General features: G+C 47.5%; 1 protein-coding gene and 1 long non-coding RNA gene across 16 annotated transcripts in view; one reads left to right on the top strand and one right to left on the bottom strand.

Annotated features, from left to right (window-relative positions):
• The window catches only part of LOC309514805 (uncharacterized protein), a 214,980-nt gene that overhangs the window by 77,123 nt on the left and 116,032 nt on the right, over positions 1-21,825 (top strand). The window lies entirely within an intron of this gene.
• Positions 1-21,825, bottom strand: part of LOC309515150 — a 227,725-nt gene that overhangs the window by 172,380 nt on the left and 33,520 nt on the right. The window lies entirely within an intron of this gene.

The following is a 21,825-nucleotide window of genomic DNA, read 5'->3' as shown; positions in this document are numbered from 1 at the left end:
TTTCTGACCCTCGTAGTAGTCCCACAGTCCAGGAAGTTCTTCCTCTTCCCCTCCCACCAAACCGCTCTCCTGCTTCAGAACAACTTTTGTAAATCAGTTTAGAAAATGCCATTGAGCATGAAGATGTTTCCAGGAGGCATCTCGTGGGCCCTCACTGCCTCCGATCGCTGAGTGGTGTTGGGTTCAAGCTGGCTTCTAGTGTCCCATTAAGAAGGATGCTTTTAAAATGAAACTCAGGCTGAACTCAGGATTGCTTCGGTGCTGTTGAGTCACTTCCATCTCCGCCCCCACCCCACTGCAAATGGGGAGAGTGCCTCTCTAGTGTGCAAGGAAGGCCCTCCCTTAGAAACAGCAGCTGCTGTTCACCTGGGTGTGATTATGGACTCTTAAATCTGCTTGTGATCTGGAAGATGGGTATGCAGGCAGCGTGCACATCCATGCCCTCTTTAACATTTTGGCTTGTCTAGTGGTTCTTTTTTCCATTATTTATTTTAAGGATTGATTTATTCCAACGTATCTATGCTGCCTCTCAGGGTAGAGCCCTGCCAATGTGGGTCACACAAGACAGTTAAAACAGAGCACCATTCTTTCAATATATGTAGTGCAATCCAGCTCTAAAAATAAAAAAGCAGCTGTTTAAAAGACAAAATCAGGCCCACTTTATTCCAGGTGTTGCACTCCTGCTTCAGAACTCAAGTATCTTGCGGGTTCAGGTCAAGGACTATCTAGTGATGCTGGCTGGAGCTGATAAGCATTGTAGCCCAGCAATGTCTCAAGGGCATATTGGCTACCTCTTACACCAACTAGTAGTGGACACCAACTAGATGACTTCAAAGGCAGAGAGGGGCATGGAGGAAAAGGCTAACAATGGCTGCTAGCATTGCAGGGGGTTGGACTAGATGTCCCTTGGGGTCCCTTCTAACTCTACAATTCTCTGATTCTACGGCTTACGTTTCTACCTCCAGTGTCAGAGGCAGTGTGTCTCTGAATAGCCGTAGCTGGGATTTGCAAGTGAGGAGAGCCTGATTCCTCCTTGAGGGCTTCCTGTAGGCGTCTGGATGGTCACTGTGAGAACAGGATTCTGGACTAGGTGGGCCATTGGCTTGTTCCAGCTGTAGGGCATCTCTCACCTTCCTATCAGGAGGCCATCGGGCTGGGGAAGGCTGCACTAGATTGCCCATTGGAAAGTTGGCTAGTGGCCTACTAGGGGAAGACCATCTACTTCATGCCCGCCTGATACATTACTTGCAGAAACGGTGAACCCTGAGGATCATTGTTGCCTATGAACTTTCCACTATCGGCTACCCAGAATAGTAACTTCCCTCTGTAATGCATTCATATCTCTTGACTTCACAGACTTGTAATAAGAAATCGTGATGAAATCCTTGTAGTCTCTGTGGCTTTCCTCTGTTTCCCCAGTTTTCCACACCGTCAACCTTTTCATGGAATTCTTTTGCACTCGCTTATATGAACAGTTCCTGAGCTGGTCTCAAAGCCAAGTAAGAGCCCAAAGTATCTGACCGGACCGAGGAGTACATTGAGGGGTTGGGTTAGTGACCCACTTCCGATCACATTGAACTCCTCTACAGGCAGGAATAAGAAGGGTAAAGCTGTACTGGCGATAAATGCAAGGATGAAGGTCCGGCTGGTGCAAACTGCCCATCCCCTGGCTTGAATTTGTTTAGCAGCTGCTGCCCTTGTTCTGCCCATAGAATTCATGCACCCAGCTGCTTAAAAGCCTTCTCTCCACCCCACCCCAGTCTAAAGAGCGTCCCCCACACTGGCACTTCCCGTGTGCCCCCTGCCCATCTCCAGCAGTAGATGGGCAACCTGTGGCCTTCCAGAGATGCTGTTGGACTCTAGTTCCCATCATCCCTAGCCAGCTTGACCCAGTGATCAGAGATGATGGAAGCTGTAGTGTAGGAACATCTGGAGGACCACAGATTTCCAATCCCTGATTTACAGCCTAGATGAGCTTGTGCTTCCTTGTTTCATTTCTTTAGGAGCATTTAGGTGCGGCTATAAATCATTATCCTCACATTTTGTCTGTGTGTCTGTGTGTGTGTTGGGAGAGGGCTGCTTATGGTGTCCCATGTACCTACTGATGATGGGTGCTGGCATCTCAGTCTTGCAAAGCTGCATTGTTCCAAGCACAGTGAGAGGTCCTGGATGCGTTGTGCGTGGTGTTGATAGAAGACCCCCCCCACACAAGCTCTGGATTCCTTTCCCGCCTTGCACAGCAGGGCAAAGACCTACTCATTGAGAAGTTCAGGCAAGGAGAGATATTAATTTACAGTTTGCTTATTTTAACGGTTTACACAATACCCACCATTTCAAAACACACAAAAAGAAAAAGAAACAAAAATTAAAACACATTAAATCTATCTGCAGAGCTAGCAAGGTGGCAGTATCTAACAATGCTACCTTGGAAAAGCTTGCCTTGAATGAAAACATCTTAAGGAGGTGCCTAAAAGAACAGATTGTTGGCGCCATCCTAATTTTAGGAGAGGTGATTGTAGAGCTTTCAAGGCTGCAGAGAAAGATGCGCAGGCGCTTAAGAGTAAAAATAAGGAAAATACAGCTTTTCTTTGGCTTTGAGTAAATATTTTTAAAACCCTGGCAGCCTGCTGGCTTGCTTTTGCAGCCTTACAATGGCTTGGCATGCGCTACATAAATCATTCTCTGCAGATTGGAGGGAATGGCTGCAGAGGTTGGAGGTGAATAGTGAAAAGGGAGATATTTTCTTGAGGCAAATATCTGCCTGGGGCATCTTAAGGGACCAAGATAGTTCAGAAGATGGTATGGGCGTGGCTCCTCTTTCTGCAGTCGTATCTGCTGTCTGTGTTAGTCTACAGCAGAAATGAGGGGAGGGAGACAGATGTTTGCAGTTGACCTCATGTCAGAAGTGATGAATTTGAGACTACCCACACAGGAATCATGAGTAACTATAGGCTGCATGGTTGTCTAGCTGCGTAAATTGTCTCAAGGCCCAAAATAGGTGGCTTATGGAGAAATAGAATAGGTCAAGTCACCTGGGTGTCAATGCCTCTTTGTGATGGCAGGATCATGTCTTAAATCAGGCTTTCCAAGCTGGGCATCTCCAAATGTTGCTGGATTCCAAGTTCCCATTAGTCCTAGCCAACATGCCCAATGGTCAGGGATGGTAGGAGCTGGAATCCCCGAACCTCTGGCAGGCACCAAGTTGACAAATACAGCTGTCTTCTAGAATTGCAGAAAGCCCATTTTAAAAACACAGTTTTTAACCCCTTTTGGTATGCAGTACCATGCATTATGAGGGACGCGGGTGGTGCTGTGGGTTAAACCACAGAGCCTAGGACTTGCCGATCAGAAGGTCGGCGGTTCGAATCCCCGCAACGGGGTGAGCTCCTGTTGCTCGGTCCCTGCTCCTGCCAACCTATCAGTTCGAAAGCACCTCAAAGTGCAAGTAGATAAATAGGTACTGCTCTGGTGGGAAGGTAAACCGCGTTTCCATGCGCTGCTCTGGTTCGCCAGAAGCGGCTTAGTCCTGCTGGCCACATGACCTAGAAGCTGTATGCCAGCTCCCTCGGCCAATAAAGCGAGATGGGCGCCGCAACCCCAGAGTCTGTCACGACTGGACCTAATGGTCAGGGGTCCCTTTACATTTACCATGCATTATGGTAGAAGAATCATAGACTAATGGAGTTGGAAGGGACCCTGATGACCATCTACTCCAACCCCCTACAGTGTGAGGAGTGCAGCGTGTCTGAGGGTGTGTTTGCAGCATGGCGTTCAGGCTCAGTGGAAGAAACCCAGTCTAGGAAGGGCAAGAGGAGCTCCAGCCCCCTGTGGCACATGCCAGCTGTGGACTGTGTGTGTGTGTTGAGTTGTGACATTTCTGTAGCGACACTCTTCCAATCTGTTGTCTTATGTGGCCTTCAGGAATGATTCCCGGCACGTTGTCTTGCGAGCTGGTGGTGGGAAGGACCAGGTTTCTTAGCTGCAAACATCCAGGTTCATCAGGCAGCTCCAGAACACAAGACGATCAAATGTCCTGAGACTCGGAAAATGCTGGGCATCGCTTGTGTTTCTGGGTCCCTTGAAAGTGCTGCTGCCTCGGTTTCCTTTGTGCACGTGAAGCAGTGGGCGGGGGTTGAGTGGGGGGTGAAGACTAGATGCTGACTGTTCCAGCACAAGACCCATTGAAATCAGTGAACGGGTGCTACATATTCAGTCAGGCCTGATTTTTTTATTTCTTATTTTTGCTTGACATGGATAGCTCAGTTGGCCAGAACAATGGCGCTGATAATGCCAAGCTTGCAGGTTTGATCCCCGTACGGGACAGCTGCATATTCCTGCTATTCCAGGGGGTTGTACTAGATGACCCTGAGCGTACTTTCCAATTCTACGATTCTATGAAGAGTGCTGCTCTTTCCATCCTAGCAAGGTCCTGTTAGCTGCATAGCTCCCTTGCAAACCCAGGCTCCCTTCAAAGGCAAACGTTTCTGCTCAAGGTCGCAGGGTCTGCAGCCTTAATGCATAGACAGAGCCATACCCAAACACATCAATTCCCCGCAGTATTTTTAGGAATCTTCCCCTGCCCTGCCCTGTGACATGACCAGAGAGGGGCTCCCAACTTCCTGCTGCATGTTTCGTACTGTTGACTGGCTGCTTCCTTTCCGCACAACAAGCATGACTCTCTCTTTCTTTCTCTCTCTGTCTCTCTCTTGCAAAAGAGAGCTTCCCTGCTTGTCTCCAGTCTGGCTGCTCTCAGTAGTATGTTGCTTGATGTGCAGTTTACTGCATTAATGTTCATGTTTACTAATGACTTAATGCTTTTATTGCCCCTCCTCCCCGTATTTTCCTTCTCCCCCATCACGTTCCTCCCCCTCCCCCTTCTATATTTCTTTTTCCTTCCTAGAAGCCTAGACCCCGGGCGCTGCTACCAACAGGAGACCAGTGCGTGCTTTTCTTCCCGATACTTACACTTCTTTTTAAAAAAATTACAAAAATGCCACCACCAAAACACCCTCCGCATTTTGCAGAGCTCTTCTTTTACCTACCTGGAGTTCTATGGGGCTGAAGAAACAACGCGGGGTGTAGATCGGCTGCTGTCCTGCCCCTTGCCAGCGCCACTCTGCTCCTCCTCCTCCTCTTCTTCTTCTTCCTCCTCCTCCCCTCCTCCTTCTCCCTGTCTCTGCGCAGCAGCTCTCATTGAGACCTTCCTTTGTTGTAAGCGCAGGTGGTGCGTGGCAGCTGTTGAAAGGGCACTTTATTAACTTTGATTTTCTCTTTTTATGATTTCACATTCTTTAAATGTAACCATCAGTTCTTTTTCCTTTTGCCACCCCTCTGAAGCCCCCACCCCTGTCTGCATTTATTTTATTTTCTTCTTACAACCAGCAGGGCTTGCCTTCCAGAGCTCATCCACAGTGTTGCAGGGCTTGGGGTCTTTAGCTTAGATTGACAGCCGCATTTCTTTGCCCTTCACTTGCTCCACCTCCATCATCCCCCTCCTCCCAAGTTCCCTGGTGCCTTTCCATATAAGGAACTTGATTTTATTGTTTGGTGTCCCCCCCAAAAAAACTTCCTTTGATTTGAAATCAGCAGGGTTCCTCCCTCCCCCTTCTTTTAAAATGACTTTGAACAGGAATTATGCAAAAAAAAAAAAAAGGGCATTTGATGAGACCTTTAAAAAGCACAGAAGAAATAAACATCGCTAAATAATTTTTTCAAGAGTGGAGCTGTCGCGCATCTACTCTTGGAGCAGAGTAACCTTGATCGCGTTCTGCTGTTCACATCAAACTCGGAGCCGGCAGACGGGTTCTGCTTTCATGAAAGTTTAATGCGTGTTGAAGTCTTACCTTTGTGCTAAGACTTTGCTCGGATGCAAATTCTTGTTTGCCTTCCCTGTCAGAAAACCAAGGTAGGAATAGACTGACAGGAGGGGAGGGGACGATGGAGCGAGCGCCACAGAGCCAGACATCAGACATGTCAAAACCGCTAATGAAATAATTATCTGACAAGGCCGCAGCCAGAGTGGGAAGGAGCTGTTGTCTCTTTGAACTCCTCCTGATCTGTCTGTAGGTTTAGCTTGTCACTTGCAATCTCCCTGGCTGTCCCCTCTCGGATATAAATTGGCCCCTGTGCATGGAGAGAACGGTAACAAAATTCACATCAAGGCCTAAATTTGGGCTCCCTTTATGCCTCCAGGCTAGCAGACGGATAAAACTTTCCTTAAGCATAGCTGACTTATGTTCTTGCTGCCTTATCTGCTACTTAAAAATTGATGTATACATTCCTGAGGACTGTTGAGCCCAGCTGTGATGCCCCTGCATGTATTTGGATGCTGAAGAATACCCAGGCCCCAAACCGGCTCGTGTCTTTATTAGAGATGCATGAAATAGAGTAAGCATGGAAACGGAGTGAGCATAGCAGAGACTCTGTTTGAAATAGAAAGCATATTGCCAACACCCAACTCACAAATAACCATATGCAGAGGGCCAGAAAGGTTCAGAGTTTCTGTGCAAGAGGTGCATTGCTTTGGTAGACAACATTTTGAGAGCTCTGGGAAAGGAGGATAGTGGCTGCCGTTGCTGGCTTTAGAAGAGCGAGTGACTTTGCCCAAGGCTTCCAGTTGTAGCTAAGATGCTGTTTCAAGATGGGGCGAATTCCAGCCTGCACCTCTGGCCGACTGAGAGTCTTTCTCTTGGCTGGGCTGACAATGTTGCCCTTGACCCAACAGGTTTTATTTGTGTGTGTACAGATATACACGGCCCATGCAAATCCAGCTTTCTGTTCTCACAGTGGCAAGCCAACTGCCTAGTGGGGAGGTCTGCAAGCAGCAGCAGCAGCACCTCCCATGTGCAATTCCCAGTTGGTTGCACTCAACCCCATATGGTTCTCTGTTCATTGTCATGCCTTATAGGAGCATTCCCTTCATTGCCTTGGTGGCTGTTGCTGGGTGAGTCGTCTTAGAAGAGTGCAATAGGGATGTTTGCCTGGGTATAGCCCACTGGGATAGGCTAGTTGTGTGACTGATGATGATGATGGACCAGCCAAGCAAGGCTCTTCCCTTCACAGGTGGCCCAGTGCAGCCCACCCCACATTCCCCCTTCATTTCGTTCCAATTTAACATCCTTGCACTGCTAATTGAAGTCCCCAGAAGATCTCCAACCACCCGTACCTCGTGCAGCACAGCTTAGGACCTGGTGTGATCCCTGCATGCTCTGGGCGTGCATCCCAAAGAGGCTTGCCTTTGAACTTTTCCAAGAGAATATCCCATAAAGAGGGGAAGCATGTTGGAATGAAGGGGCCTTTCATCTTCCTTGCTTAGTTTGTTTAAGGAAACGGGAGTGTGTTGCTTTGACCTGACATTCACTCGCAGCCTCATTAGTTGGAAGCTAGCTATTCCACGGTGCCAGCTCGTTCCGAGCATCCAAACACTCGCTGCTCTTTGTTAGCCTTGCCTTAGGGAGTGTCTGCATGCTGAGGCCCTTTGCAATAGCGTCTTTCCCCTTACCTGTAAGATGGTCTCTCCCATAGAACTCCATGGGGTCCCACTGGATCATCCAGCTTGTCCTCTTGGTATACCTGTAGCATCCTCTGTAGATTGGGGTGGGGTGGGAGAATCTGGCCTCTGTATTCAGGAGGTGCTAAAAGCTGAATTAATGTAGCTCTTTTGGTTCTGTGGATTTGGTAGAGGAGGTGGCATTTGGGAGTCAGGAAACAGGCAGGGATCACGCCCAAGGAGGCCTCTCTCATCTTCACTCATTTCACTCTCCCAAATGGTTAATAATGATGAATCTGTCCTAAGGATTTTGGGCCCTAGAGTGAAAATCTGGCTTTGTGGCTGGCAAGCAGAGACTTACAGGCACTTACTTGCGGGCACTTACAAAACTCTTGGATACTGTGACTTTCGATTTTCCCCTTGGCAAAAAGAAACATTTCCAGCGAAGTGTGAAAGAAAATGCACTTGGAGCAAATGGAACTTGAGGTGAAAATGGAGACTTGGGGCTGCAGGAAGACACTTGCCGCTCCAGTTGAGTGGCTCCCTGGGCCTCCTTTTGGGAGCTGCTGACTGGAGGAGGCCCATTAGAGTAGTTCAAGGGTTAGGGCCATGCAAGCTTTCTCCTTCCCTCGATGCAGGAAGGATGTGCCTGGACTCATAATAAGGGAACGTCTGCAACCTAAGCCCCTACAAATACTTTTAAAGACCTTCCAAATAAACCATAAGCATTTTTTCAGCTCTGTCTTTTTAGCCAATGATGTGTTGGCCTAACAAACACGTTTTGCCAAAGCAGGCAGTCCAGGTTTTTCGCCAAAGCAGGATTGGCACCTGTCGTGGCCAACCACGAGGCCTGAGGGTAACTGGGACAACCATTCCTGCAAACATCAAGCAGCTAGACTGGTGACTCCATCACAAGCCATTCTACTCACTTCTTAACTGGACCAAAGAGAAACTCCTTCAGTTTCTTCTTTCTCCATGTTTCCACCTACCATCCTTCCTTTCTTTTTGTGCTTGTTTTATATTCAGTTTCTGTGCTTCATATTTCAGTTTCTCTCTCCTCTTTTAAGTTTGCCAAATTTGCTCGGGTAAAGCCGATACTTCGGCATAGATTGCAGTGCATGAGTTTCACCACTGGTGGGTGGTTGGGTGATTCCGCTGAGGAACAAAGATTTTTATGTGCTTCTGTTTAGTAATGTCACATATATGTTGGACTGAGAAAATCTGAGTGCTTGACCCTGGGCTTTTTCGTTCCTCTGCCTTTCTGCATATGTTCCGGTAATTAATAGAACACGCCCAAGTGCACTTCTCAAATCTCCAGGCCTGTTTCTTTATTTTAAAAACAGGCCCTCGTGATTTGTTGCTCGGTTGCCTGCAATAATTATAGGAAGCTTCTAGAAATATTTCCTAAGTCAACTCATGTCTCTAAAGTCTTGTATGCAATCCTGTATACTGATCCTATACCTCTTTGCTGAATAAACTACTAATAAAGCTTGTGTGCTAACCTCACACCTGTCTCTCTCGCTTGGTGGAAATGTTCTTGTCATGGATTAAAAAAAACTTCTAGTAGTTTCAAATTCTTCCTGATTTCTCTTGATTGTAATTCTTGGGCAAATCTTGGGTTTAAATGAGTTCCTACACTTTGTTGGTAGTATTGGATAGATAATTAAGGTCAAGGCCTCTGAAATGTGGGTCTACTGAACCTCACTGTACAAAGGCATTTTCCTTTGTCCTTAAAGCAGGCAGCACAGAGGCTTCCCAAGCTAATACAATGCAATATTATTCCTGCATTGTGGGGGTGGGGTTTGGACTAGATGCCCCTTGGGGTCCCTTCCAACTCTGCAATTCTGTGATTCTCTCTTCCTGGTTGTGCCAAGCTGAGCCGGCACACTGCTGGCTTGTTTGCTCAAGGCACAAGAGTTTAGCAGAAGTTTTTACATCTCCACAGGCCTCCACTCATTTCCCAGTGCCCTGTTTGAAAGCTCATTCACATTCAAGAGCAGACATAGGCAAACTCAGCCCTCCAGATGCTTTGGGACTACAACTCTCATGATCCCTAGCTAACAGGACCAGTGGTCAGGGATGATGGGAATTGTAGTCCCAAACAAGTTTGTCTATGCGTGCTCGAGAGAGAGTGTAAATGGTATACTCATTCAGAAGCCACTCTTCCTTCTGAAATTTGATCTGGAGGGCTGGCTCAAGCAGCAAATGCCTTCCTCCTTGACTAAATGGATGCTGCTGCATTGCACAGCGAAAGCTGCCATTTGCCACAGTGGCAATTAAGCCTTTGCAAGGGTCCTCTCCCACCACCAACTGATCAGCATTAGAATTCATTTTCATTTACTCTCTTTTTCTTTTTAAGGCCCGCTCAAAGCAGCAGTTACTCAGTAGAAAGTAGGCGGCTGCTACGCCCACTGTACAGACGGGGCGCTAAGATGAAAGATGGGACTCCCCACCCCAGCGATTCCCAACAGCCCCCATGCCAAAGCTGGGTGGGATCTAAGGCTCAGGATGCCCTGTGTGCTGGCGCATGGCGAACATAGGAATGTGCCTTCCACTGAGTCACACCATGGGCCCACCTAGCTCAGTACGGTCCACACTGACTTGCAGCTGCTCTCCAGGGGCCTCTCCCAGCCATTTCTGCTGAAACCTGGGATTGAACTGGAGACCTTTTACATGCAATAATAATTTAATAGTAATTTTTTTATTTGTACCCCACCCATCTGACTGGGTTGCCACAGCCGCTCTGGGGATCTGCTCTACCTCTGAGCTGTCTCTCTTCCCCATGGGATCTTATGCATGTGTGCGTGCGTGTGTGTGTGTGTGTGTGTGTGTGTATGTGGGTGTACACTTAACACCTTACCCTTCTTTTGGACCCTGGCTAGAAACTAGGTTTTTTCACAGGGCCCCTTCAGAAGCCAGTGGGGAGAGGGGGTGAGAGAAGATTGATCCAGTCAAAGGGATTGCCACTTGGTGTCCTCTAATCATTTTCTCTTTCACAGTTGGGGAGGATACAATTTGGGGAAGTGTGGGTTTTCTTCTCCTTGTAGCTGATCAAACCTGACTCCAAAGGACATTGGGCAAAGCACAAAGTGACCATCTAACACAGAAGTCCATGGTTGGACCCCAGCTAGGCTGGTATTCTTAAGTGTGATAGGTGGGTGGTCTTCTGACTGATGTTTAGACCACAGTCAAAATCAGTCTGTGTGGGCACAGTTCCCATCACCAGCAAACACCCTGGCATTCGACACAACAAATTTGCATCACTGTCCCAGGCAAGAAGACACTTTGCATATATTTGAGTCTCCCTAATTTAGTCGTGGAACAGCTGGAGGAGGAACAGGCTGTGCTTGTGCTATGTGAGTTGCTGAACTTGAGGGAAGGCGTATGCTGTGGTGCCAACATAGTCCTGGATTTAACCCTTAACCAGTTTAAACTTGAGGTGCAAAAACTCAGACATGGGATCAAACCTAACTCTACCTGCTTCTAAATGAATAGTAAACTCCCTTTGAGAAAAAGCAGGCAGCAAACTACAGTCCCCAGAATTCTTTGGGGGAAGTCATGTGCTGCAAAATGGCATGGATGTCTCCTAGATCAGTTTCCAGCCACCCTGCACCACCCAAGGCACCTGCCTCCAGTTCTTAGTTTGTCTTTGGGCTCTGTTCCGTGACTCAGTGGAGTCTGAAAAACTGGCTGAGGTTGGCAGGTGAAAGTTCTGGGTCCTTCTGCCCAAAGCAAATAGGACTATTTGCTCTTCAGTCTCCAATCCAGTGGCTGACTCCTTGCCTGACCTATCTCAGGTGCAGCTGAGAAAACCAAAAAGATGAGCAGAGCCCCGTGAACACCACTCTGAGCTCTTAGGAGGGGAGGATGAGATTAATAGGTGCAAATGTTTCTTTGGCATCTTGAAAGGCAACTTTTGGCCAGGCTTCAGAGGCTAAGTGTCAGGCTCACAAACCAAGCAAGGAAGAGAGCGTTGCCTCAGATTAAGCAGCTAGAGAAATCTTGCCACAGTTCCAAAGCAGGTAGTTTGTCATGATAACACCAAAGAGGAGGCACATCTGCCAGCGTGAACGGAGGGAAGGGGACCGGAAGCAGGCAGGCTTTCATCTCCTCCACGTGAGCAGCAGGGAGCCTCCGTTCAGCTGCCACTTAATAGGGGGCTGATTCCTGGTTTGCGGCAGGGATGTATCAGTGTTGTTTTAAATTAGCACCCTTGCTTTGCTTCAGCTGCGCTGCATCTTCCAGTGTGAATGTCACTCTCCTTCATAGCAACAGTTTGGTGGTGGTGTTTTTTAATGGGTTTGCGAAATTGTGTGCAATTGTAGATCAGCCTTCAGCAACCTGATGCCCTCCAGAGGTTTTGGGGGTACAGCTCCCACCAGTCCCAGTCAGCCATAGGAGGTGTAGCCCAAAACATCTGGAGAGTTCTGGGTTAATGGAGGCCATGCTAGATTGATTCAGTCAGTCCAAATCCATTTTGTTCAGCCGTGCCTTCTGTGGGAAATTTAGCTTGCAAGCCCACCTCTAAACCCATACTCAGCACCATGTATATCTCTGAACATGTGCAAATCAGTCCAGTATGCAGAATGCTTAATGAGAAGGTACCAGTTAACCTTTCCCTAGAGTGCAACTTTGGGCATGGACACACTCATAGGGGGAGAGTTGACTGTCCTTAGCTCTCAACATCCCAGGATCAGTAATCATCTTCAGCAGTGCCAAAGGGAATGGTAATGGCCATATCCTGTGCATTCCATAGTTCCCTTCAGAGCCTCATTGATATGTGCATGGCCCAAGGCTTGTCGGCAAGATTCTGCTGTAGTTGAAACTTCCTGTACTTCATGGGCATGAGGTCCAGCATTTTGAGGCCTCAGACAGAACATCCACTCGGCGTTATCGCACACTAATTAACAAGAGATTTGTCTATGTAGAAATACATTGAAAACTGCCTTATATTGAATCAGAAGGGGAAGATGGGGCTTGTCCACCTGGGAAGGGAGCCCATCTAGGAGAAGGAAAACACTGGTCCTAAACCTCCGCTGCCTTAGGGGATATCTTTGGGAGGAGAAAAGGTTCAGGAGTGAATCCTACACAGATCTGGAGTGGAGGTTGGATGATGCCTTGCATGCCTCCTTCCAGCAACTCCTGCAGCCAAGCTGGTGCCAAACATGTTGCTCTGCCAAGCAGCAGGGAGGCCAAGAGGGGGGTCTTGTTGTTTAGGCAGCCCAGGACATCCAGACACACTCCCCAGGCTTGTGCTCTGGGGAGGTCACATCAGTGATGTTAACAGCGGTTTGACTTCACCCCTGGAGGTGCCCTCCATTGTCTATCGAGACAGTCAGGTGGCAACAACAACAGTTTCCCTAGAGTATATTGTCTTTCAGATTGCCTGTTAATGAGATTGGCAAGCTCAGATCCTGTGCTTTGGAAGGGACCCATGGGTCATCTAGCCCAACCCCCTGCAATGCAGGAATCTCAGCTAAAGCATCCATGACAGATGACCATCCAGCCTCTGCTTAAAAACCTCCAAGGAAGGAGTCTCCACAACCTCCTGAGGCAGACCATTCCACTGTCAAAACAGCTCTCACTGTCAGAAAGTTCTTCCTGATGTTAAGTTGGAATCTCCTTTCTTGTAACTTGAAGCCATTGGTTTGAATCTTACCCTCTAAAGCAAGAAAAAACAAGCTTGCTCCATCTTCCATGTGACAGCCCTTGAGATATTTGAAGATGGCTGTCATTCTAGTTAATCCCAGGGTATGGTCTGAAAGAGGTGCATGAGGCCATCGCCCTCTCTGAAGCTAAGCAGACCAGGGTATGGGCAGTGCCTGGCAGCTTGGGGATGTCTTGAACACAGTCTTGAGCTCCGCGATAGAAGAAAAGCAGAATACAAACGCAAGGAATTAAGAAAATGCTATTTCAGGTAAGTTTGTAAGCAGTTCATCTGTGCCTTCTCTTCAGCAGTGCTGAGGGGAGGATTCCCCTGATATAAAGGTGGTTTGAAACAGATGCAGAGGGCTGCCCTGTTAATTCACTTTGCAGTCACGGGATTCCTTAGGTCCAGAAGTGGACAGGTAAAGAGGGATGGGCCTGAGGCTCCTCATCCCTTTCTTGAAGGCGAGGCTCTCTTGCCAGGCTCTTCCCCACTGAAGCACTTTGGAGATGATGACTCTCTGAGCTGTGCCTGTATAGCTCAGTTGGTTAGAGCATGGTGCCAATGATGCCAAGGTTGCAGGTTCAATCCCCGTATGGGACAGCTGCTTATATCTCTGCATTGCAAGGAGTTAGATTAGAGGATCCCCAGGGTCCGTTCCAATTCTACGATTCTATGAACTGGAGGCTGGATCACAGGGAGCGGATGAACTTGTGCAGAGTAGCTGAGAAGAATGGAGTTGGATCCCATGTGGCTCTGGCTGCCTAGTCGTTTTTAATATTTATTATATGTATGCATTGCTACATATACAGCACACATTCAGTCTGTGCTCAGGTGTCTCCTGATGGTGGGAGATCTCTTTGCTGAACTGTGGTCTGGCACACTGTGGTTGAGCTCTTGATTGGGAGCTAATGTCTGACAGATTGTCACCCATGTCCTGGGCACAGAAGAAAGCACAACACCGTTTCTCCATTGGGGATACGAATGCCATGGGTTAACCAGTAGAAGGTTCCTTGAACCAGCTCAGGCATCCAGCCAATCGACCAGAAGAGCGCATAATAACCGCATTAATCCACACTTCCAAAGATCTGGGTGTAGACAATCAATGGGCAGTTTTTTTTGCCCAGTAACCACAATGCCTTTGGTGAGGCTTGCTAACAAAATGAATTTCTGGGTTCCAGCCTGTGGCACAGATCAAAATGAGACCTGTCAGCCAGCCAGCCTTCTGGGTGGCCTAATGCTCATCTGTTGACCTTAAAATAATTAATTTCTTATAAGAATGGGTCTCAAACAATTTCTTAGCTACTAGCTTACTGGTACGTCACTACAGTAATTATTTGTTTATCTTACCCGCTTCTCCACCTCCGGGCACTTTTGGGATGCCACCACAGAGTACCATGCTGTCTCCAATTCTTTTTAATATAAATACCAGTGGTTCCCAATTACCTGCGCACCCCCTGTTTTTCAAAAGCCAAGCCATAGACTCCTACTTTTGAAAATTTTGATATTTCTATTGTAGTTATGTGAACGGTCCTACGGACCCCCTGGGAAGTGATTTAGGGGTGAAAATAAGCTAATGACAGAGCCTTGTGACACACTATACTAGCCTTCCCCAACCTGGTGCCCTCTAACTGTTCTTAACTACAACTCCCATCAGCCCCAAGCAGCACAGTTGTTGGAAAAAGCTAGTACAAGGTGACTGACTACTAGAACTGGAAAGTAAGCAAATGTGAGAGGCAGGAGAGTGGTGGAGAGGGATGAGAATTCCTGGGTCTTGCATTTGAACTTTAGCTTTGTAGAGGATTGTAGAGGAGAAAAGAGAAGGAGGCAAACCTTGGCAACTTCTGTTGAATTTCAGGATTTTAGAAGGTAGGAATTCCTTCTGATTAGAAGATTGATGGTGGTGGATGTGGTGTTTTTTTTTTGGGGGGGGAGAGATTTGTGTATCTACAAGATGTTGATGGACTCTATTCCAGCCAGCCTGGGCAAATTGTAGGTCAGCAGCATCTAGAAGTTCCCCAACCCTAAACTAGAAGCTGGTAGGATCCTTGTGCTTTGAGTTTAGACCTAGACAGTCTCCAAAAAACCCAATTCGAGATGGTTACTTTAACCTAACTTGCCTGTTCTTTTGCCTTGCTGTTATGTTGCAGAGATCTTTCTAAACTTTCCAAGGAGGCCGTTTCAGGAAACAGATTTTTTCCAATCTGACGAAGTCTGTATTACACACGAAAGCTCATACCTTGAAAGCTTATATTTAGTTGATCTTAAAGGTGCCACTGAAAGGGGACGCGGGTGGCGCTGTGGGTTAAACCACAGAGCCTAGGGCTTGCTGATAAGAAGGTCAGCGGTTCGAATCCCCACGACGGGGTGAGCTCCCGTTGCTCGGTCCCTGCTCCTGCCAACCTAGCAGTTCGAAAGCACGTCAAAAGTGCAAGTAGATAAATAGGTACCACTCCGGCGGGAAGGTAAACGGCATTTCCGTGCGCTGCTCTGGTTTGCCAGAAGTGGCTTAGTCATGCTGGCCACATGACCCGGAAGCTGTACGCTGGCTCCCTCGGCCAGTAAAGTGAGATGAGCGCTGCAACCCCAGAGTCGGCCACGACTGGACCTAATGGTCAGGGGTCCCTTTAAAGGTGCCACTGGAATTAGTAAAAAAGATTTTTCATCTTTCATCTTTTTATTTATTATGACCATGATAGATCAACACGGCTATCTACATGAACCTTTCCAATCTGTTCTCCCTGCCACCCTCAGAATAGTGGGGTTGCGATCTGCCCAGCGTGCTATAAACTGAGTTTCAGGTGATTGTTGCTCCCGTGTTAATTCCATCCCACTTTTGCTTTTAGCAAGGAATGCCGAGTCATTGTTTCAGGAAGGGGTTACTGCTTTAACCTTGGACCGCTTCAGTGCTTCTGTCTGTTCCTTTCAGAAATAACACAGTGACATGTCTCCTCAGAGGTTGGGGAGGGAGAGAGGACAGAGAGAGAGAGAAAGAAAGAGAAAGAGAGAGGAAAGAGCAGCAGAGACAGAAATCGCTGCCTTTGCATATGTGCTGGCTCTTTGCATCCAGTCATTTGAATATAACCCTCTGCAAAAACTCACCCATTGCCCCTTAGGAGCCACAGCTCATCTCAGGGGGCAGGGACCATTCTCCTTCACGGACAGTTGAAGCTGCAGGCAGATGCACAATTAGAACGGAGTTAGTGAGCCGGCAAGAAAAGTGACATGAGAATATTTGGGAGCCGAATACATCATGACCCTTTCGGGAAGAGAAGTGGTCTGGAAGGGCACTTTGCTTTGGCCAGGAGACTTCCCCAGCTTTTGCATAAGCAAAGGCAAACTCTTCTCATCTGTACTTTCCCCCAGGTTTTCCCCTCCCTCCCCCTGTTTCGCTCCTGTCCTCTTACAAATGAGTCCCTTTTGCACTTCTGGGTTGTTGTTGTTTCTAAGGAAATAAAACTTTGGTTTATGATCCATGAGTTTTCTTGTGAAGAAGAGGAGAGGGCTATTGATGACTGTCAGTCATGGTGGCTGTGCTCTGCCTCCACAGTTAAAAGGTAAAGGGACCCCTGACCATTTGATCCAGTCGTGGCCGACTCTGGGGTTGCAGCACTCATCTCGCTTTACTGGCTGAGGGAGCCGGCGTACAGCTTCCGGGTCATGTGGCCAGCATGACTAAGCCGCTTCTGGCGAACCAGAGCAGCGCACGGAAATGCCGTTTACCTTCCCGCCAGAGCGGTACCTATTTATTTACTTGCACTTAGACGTGCTTTCGAACTGCTAGGTTGGCAGGAGCAGGGACCGAGGAATGAGAGCTCACCCCGTCACGGGGATTCGAACCGCCGACCTTCTGATTGGCAAGTCCTAGGCTCTGTGGTTTAACCCACAGCGCCACCCGCGTCCCTCCCCCCTCCACAGTTGGGAGGCAGCAAATGCTTCTGAATAACAGTTGCTGGAAACCACAGGATTATAGAATCATAGAATTGTACAGTTGGAAAGGACCCCGGGGGTCTTCTATTCCAACCCCCTGCAATGCAGGAATCTCAGAAGGGAAGAGTGATCTTTTGCTTGGATTCCTCCTTGCCAGTTTCCCACAGGTATCTGGTTCTGCTGCTGTGAAAACAGGATGCTGGACTAGATGAGCCCATTGGGCTGATCTAGCAGGCTATTATCTTAAAAGTTAAAAAATATCCTCCTCTGAAATGAAATGGAATATGCAGACAGCTGTTCAGGAGGACAGGATCTGTAGAAGTTTGCTTAGGGACAGTTTGCTGCAAGAGGCCATGCCTGACAGTCATACATACCAACACAGGTAGAGAAGACTTGCCCGGAATTGCAGAAGAAGATTTCTTAAGAAATGATGTGCAGGTGCAGTTTGGAGGATTTTGTTTTTGGAATTGGTCTCTGGGGGATGAAGGCTGAATGATGCTTGCTGCAGGACCAGCACTCTGCATGTGATTTACCCTGGAATGCCTGGTCAACCTGTACATGCTATTGGGACACCCTATTTTTCTGCTCTTGTTCCCCTCCAAAGGGTCCTGAACCTGTAAACGCTTCCTGGAGCTTCCTAGTATTCTTCCTAAACAGCAGCAATAAAACCCCTAGCACATTTGCAAAGCTAAGCAGCGTTGGGTACGGTGTCAAATTGGATGGGGAACCACATGTTGAGATTCCTGCAGGGGGTTGGACTAGATGACTTTCAGGGTCCCTTCCCATGCAACAGTTCTTTGCTGCTACCGGCTGCTGCACCGCATCACGTATTTGGAGATGCCTTCAAAGTCCACCATGGCCACTGTGTCACAGCGGTGTAGCAAGGCGGTGTTGAAATGTTCCTGTGCAACATGGAGAAGTCTCTCTGTCTCCCAAGGAGGTGGGTGAGGCGGTCTAAGCACTGCTTCTCTGAGTATTTACAACAAAATAAATTACCAAGAATTGAAAAAGAAGAAGTTGAGGCCCTAAATTCTAATATAGAAACAGATGAAATAGCACAAGTGATAAAGAAAGTGAAGAGTGGCAAATCGCCAGGTCTAGATGGAATCACATTAATATACTATAAGAACCTGGAAGAAGTAGCCATTGAGCATCTTCATATTGGCTTATCATTGGAACTGGGTGCCTGTGAGGGTGGTTAATGGTTCGGGGCTTCGCTCATAAGCTGATCCCCCACGGAGGTGTGGGAGAATAGAGGGGGTAGCCCAGAATCTGGAATAAAAGGGTAATGGAGGGGAGATGTGGATGCCTGCTTGGGGGTGGAGAGGCTTTGTTTTCTCCTTCTACGCTTGATCCATTTTTCAAACAGAAAATGCAAAAAAATGGGGAACACTTAGAAAATACTTCATTGGGTTTTATTTTATTGGAATTAAAGAGATGGGGTTTTTTCCATTCAAAATGTGCAATATGAGGACTTTAATGTTAGGCTATTGCAGCACCTGAGTGTGATAATTCCTGTGCATATACTTTAACATATGCAAGCACTCAAATTCAGGGGGCATTTCTGCATCTAGAGAGTGCCACGAGCTTCACAAGAATGGCAACACTTTTGTTTTTGGGCTTCAGCTTAGATAGTTTCCCTCTAGTTCCAGATGGCAAAAAAATAAGATACATCTGCTTAGGTAAAGGTAAAGGGATCCCTGACCATTAGGTCCAGTCGTGACCGACTCTGGGGTTGCAGCGCTCATCTCGCTTTATTGGCTGAGGGAGCCAGCGTACAGCTTCCGGGTCATGTGGACAGCATGACCAAGCCGCTTCTGGCGAACCAGAGCAGTGCACGGAAATGCCGTTTACCTTTCTGCTGGAGTGGTACCTATTTATCTACTTGCACTTCGGCGTGCTTTCGAACTGCTAGGTTGGCAGGAGCTGGGACCGAGCAATGGGAGCTCACCCCGTTGCAGGGATTCGAACCGCCGACCTTCTGATCGGCAAGTCCTAGGCTCTGTGGTTTAACCCACAGCGCCACCTGTGTCCCTTTTCTGCTTAGGTAGCATTTGTTTGTTTGTTTGTTTATTGCCCCCTATCTTTCCTCCAAGAAACTCAGGGTGGCTTATATGGGTCTCTGTGTCCACATTTTATCTTCAACAACAACCCTGTGAGGTAGGTTAGTCTAAGAAGCAGTGACTGGCCCAATATTATCCAGTGAGCTTCATGGCCAAGTGGGGATTCGAGCCCAGGGCTCCTAGGTCTTGGTCAAACACTCTTAACCACCAAACGTCCCCTGCTAGATTGGTTGTTTCTTGAGGTTACTGTCCGTCTTAGGAAACCCCTTTGCCTTTTGTAGCCCTGCTTTGCTTGCTCAGGACCCATCCATGCCAATTAAACCCATTCCAGCTGGTTTTCATTTGCAGTTGCCAATTTTTCAATCTGAGTCCTTAAAAAAAGGGGGGGGGAGAGGCATTGCCATTTTGCCAGCAAATAGTAACCTTGGGCTCCTTGTTCATTGGTCTGGAAGAGTTGTCCAAGCCCTCCCCTGTGTTAATGAGCGTTGAGTGGGACGGCAGAGGGGCAAAGGTGCTTGGTGCCTGAATTTTGCTTTTGATACGATGCCATCTATTTCTTAATTGGTACACAGGATTCTGTCTTCCAGAGCTCCCTCTCTCTCTCTCTCGGTGTGTGTGTGTGTTCTGGTTGGTTTAAAGCAAGGCTGCTGGAGGGTTGCATTTTGTCAAAGGCGGGAGAGAGTTCTATGCTCTGTCTGAACGGAGAATAAATATTTCATTTGCTGTGGAGTCTCGGGGACAGCCGGGTCCCGGCTGATACAACAGTTCTGTCTGGTGCTAATCTTTTTAAGCTTCCCTTCACTTTTGAGGCTGCATGTTCCGTCTGGGTCTTTGCATGGGTGTCTCTTCTTCCTTTACTCACGCAGGAAGGTAAGGCTGCATTGCACAACATGCCATATTGCTGTAATTTCTCGTGGAGAGGCTGCTAGCCAGAACTTGGAAACTAAGATGTGCTCCAAATTAGGAGTGGGGATTTGTGTCTGTGTGCCTGTGGCCTTGCAGAGTGTCAGTTATCCATCCCATCGTTTAATAAACTTTCATCGTTTAATAAACTTTGAGTGTGCTAGGAGATGTCTACACAACCTAGGTCTAAGGAGTGTTCATCTCTGCCTAGAGAGGATGCATTTTGTAAATATTTTTCCCCTACTTAAAAGCTGTGTGTTCTCATCTCTCTTAGCCTGCTTTAATTAATTTTAGCAGCAGAAAATGCTTTGCTTCTGTGCAGATTTAGTGCTTCTCTATTGGGATGAAATTACCAACACCATCACTGTTTTTGACCCTGTGCTGAGCATATAATAGTGAGTAGTTTGTCTTCTCTGGGTCTGAATAAGGAAGAGGGGAGATGGAAAGAGTTCTTAACTCTGTTGCTTCTGTCCAGGAGAACATTAGCAGCAGCTGCTCTCTCGACGATGCTCTAAACTTCTGTTGGATTGAACATTCACCTACTTGCTGACCAAGCACTGAACACTATGGTGGCAAATGTGTGTTTTTCTGTGATAATTTCAGAAGTGAATAGATGGCAGTTTGCCACCAATATATTTTGAGTGTAATATGGAGTGTGTGCTGAACCAAGAAGGCTAATCTATGGTGAGCATTTTGGAAGCTTTTGTCTAATTTCTGATCAGGGTATTTGACAGGTAGGGTGCATGTGTGTGTTTCATATTAATTGTTGCATAGGGTAAGCAGGGACTGCTGAGATAGCCACAGATGGCCCATAGTCACTTCAGCTATTGTAGGAAACAGCCTAGATGATGTCCAGTGTGGTGACTGATCATTATACTTTAAATACTTAGCTATATTTCTTACTTGTGGAGCAGTGGTTCCCAAACCTTTGGTGGCAACTTTTGGGGGACATAAATTGATCCCCAGTGCTCCCTATCCTACTCCAGAAAAAGCATTATTCGGAATAGCAGTTTGCATGGCCCAGTAAGTAAAATAACAGCACAGCAAAATTCAAAACAGTAACAATTAATTGAACATTTATTCAAAATCCGGTTAACACTATTTAATTCAATTAATTCAACAAAAATGATTAACTTGATCTAGTGATACCAGCCTTTCATAGCCTGAAAGTTATTTAGACCTCCAGTGCCCCCTTGCACCCCCTTGCCTCTTAGATACCCCATGGTAATCCCACCACCCACCCAGCGGGTTGCACTACCGCCTTTGGGAACCACTGCTTTAGAGGCACCCCAAAATGTGCTGCTTGTGATAGATTGCCTCTTTGCATGTGTGTGAGTGTGAGTAAGGATGGAGCCATATCTCTCAGCTGGGGCGGGTGCCTTGCTGTAGAACAGTAGTGGGGAACTGGATCTGACCAGTGGACCACATGGATCCTAATCTCTATCTACCCTGCCGCAGAGACCAAGTTTGACAGGTGGGCGAGGCAGCCTACCTGCCAGTCACCTGGTGCCACAACAACGGCAGGTGCAAAAAAAGTGTGTGTAGCATTTTCAAAGTCAGACAGTGAGCTAATAGTTGGCTCTGGGGAAGCACTGTACAAGGGACTTTGCAACCACTGCTGATCAAGTCTTTTTACCTGACCCTGAATGATATCATCTATGATGTCATGTAAGACACCACGTGTAAAGCAGGTGGGTGTGGCTTGCCCCAAACTGCCTCGTAAGCCAGGTCTGATGGAACCCATTAGACCTGCAGGCAGAGAACCCCGCCCTCTGCAATCATTTGTTCAATCT

The sequence above is a fragment of the Podarcis vaucheri genome (assembly GCF_965113315.1).
Source record: "Podarcis vaucheri genome assembly, chromosome: 12".
Classification (NCBI taxonomy): domain Eukaryota; kingdom Metazoa; phylum Chordata; class Lepidosauria; order Squamata; family Lacertidae; genus Podarcis; species Podarcis vaucheri.
The sequence above is the reverse complement of the archived record's forward strand: the minus strand, read 5'-3'. Positions and strand labels throughout refer to the sequence as shown.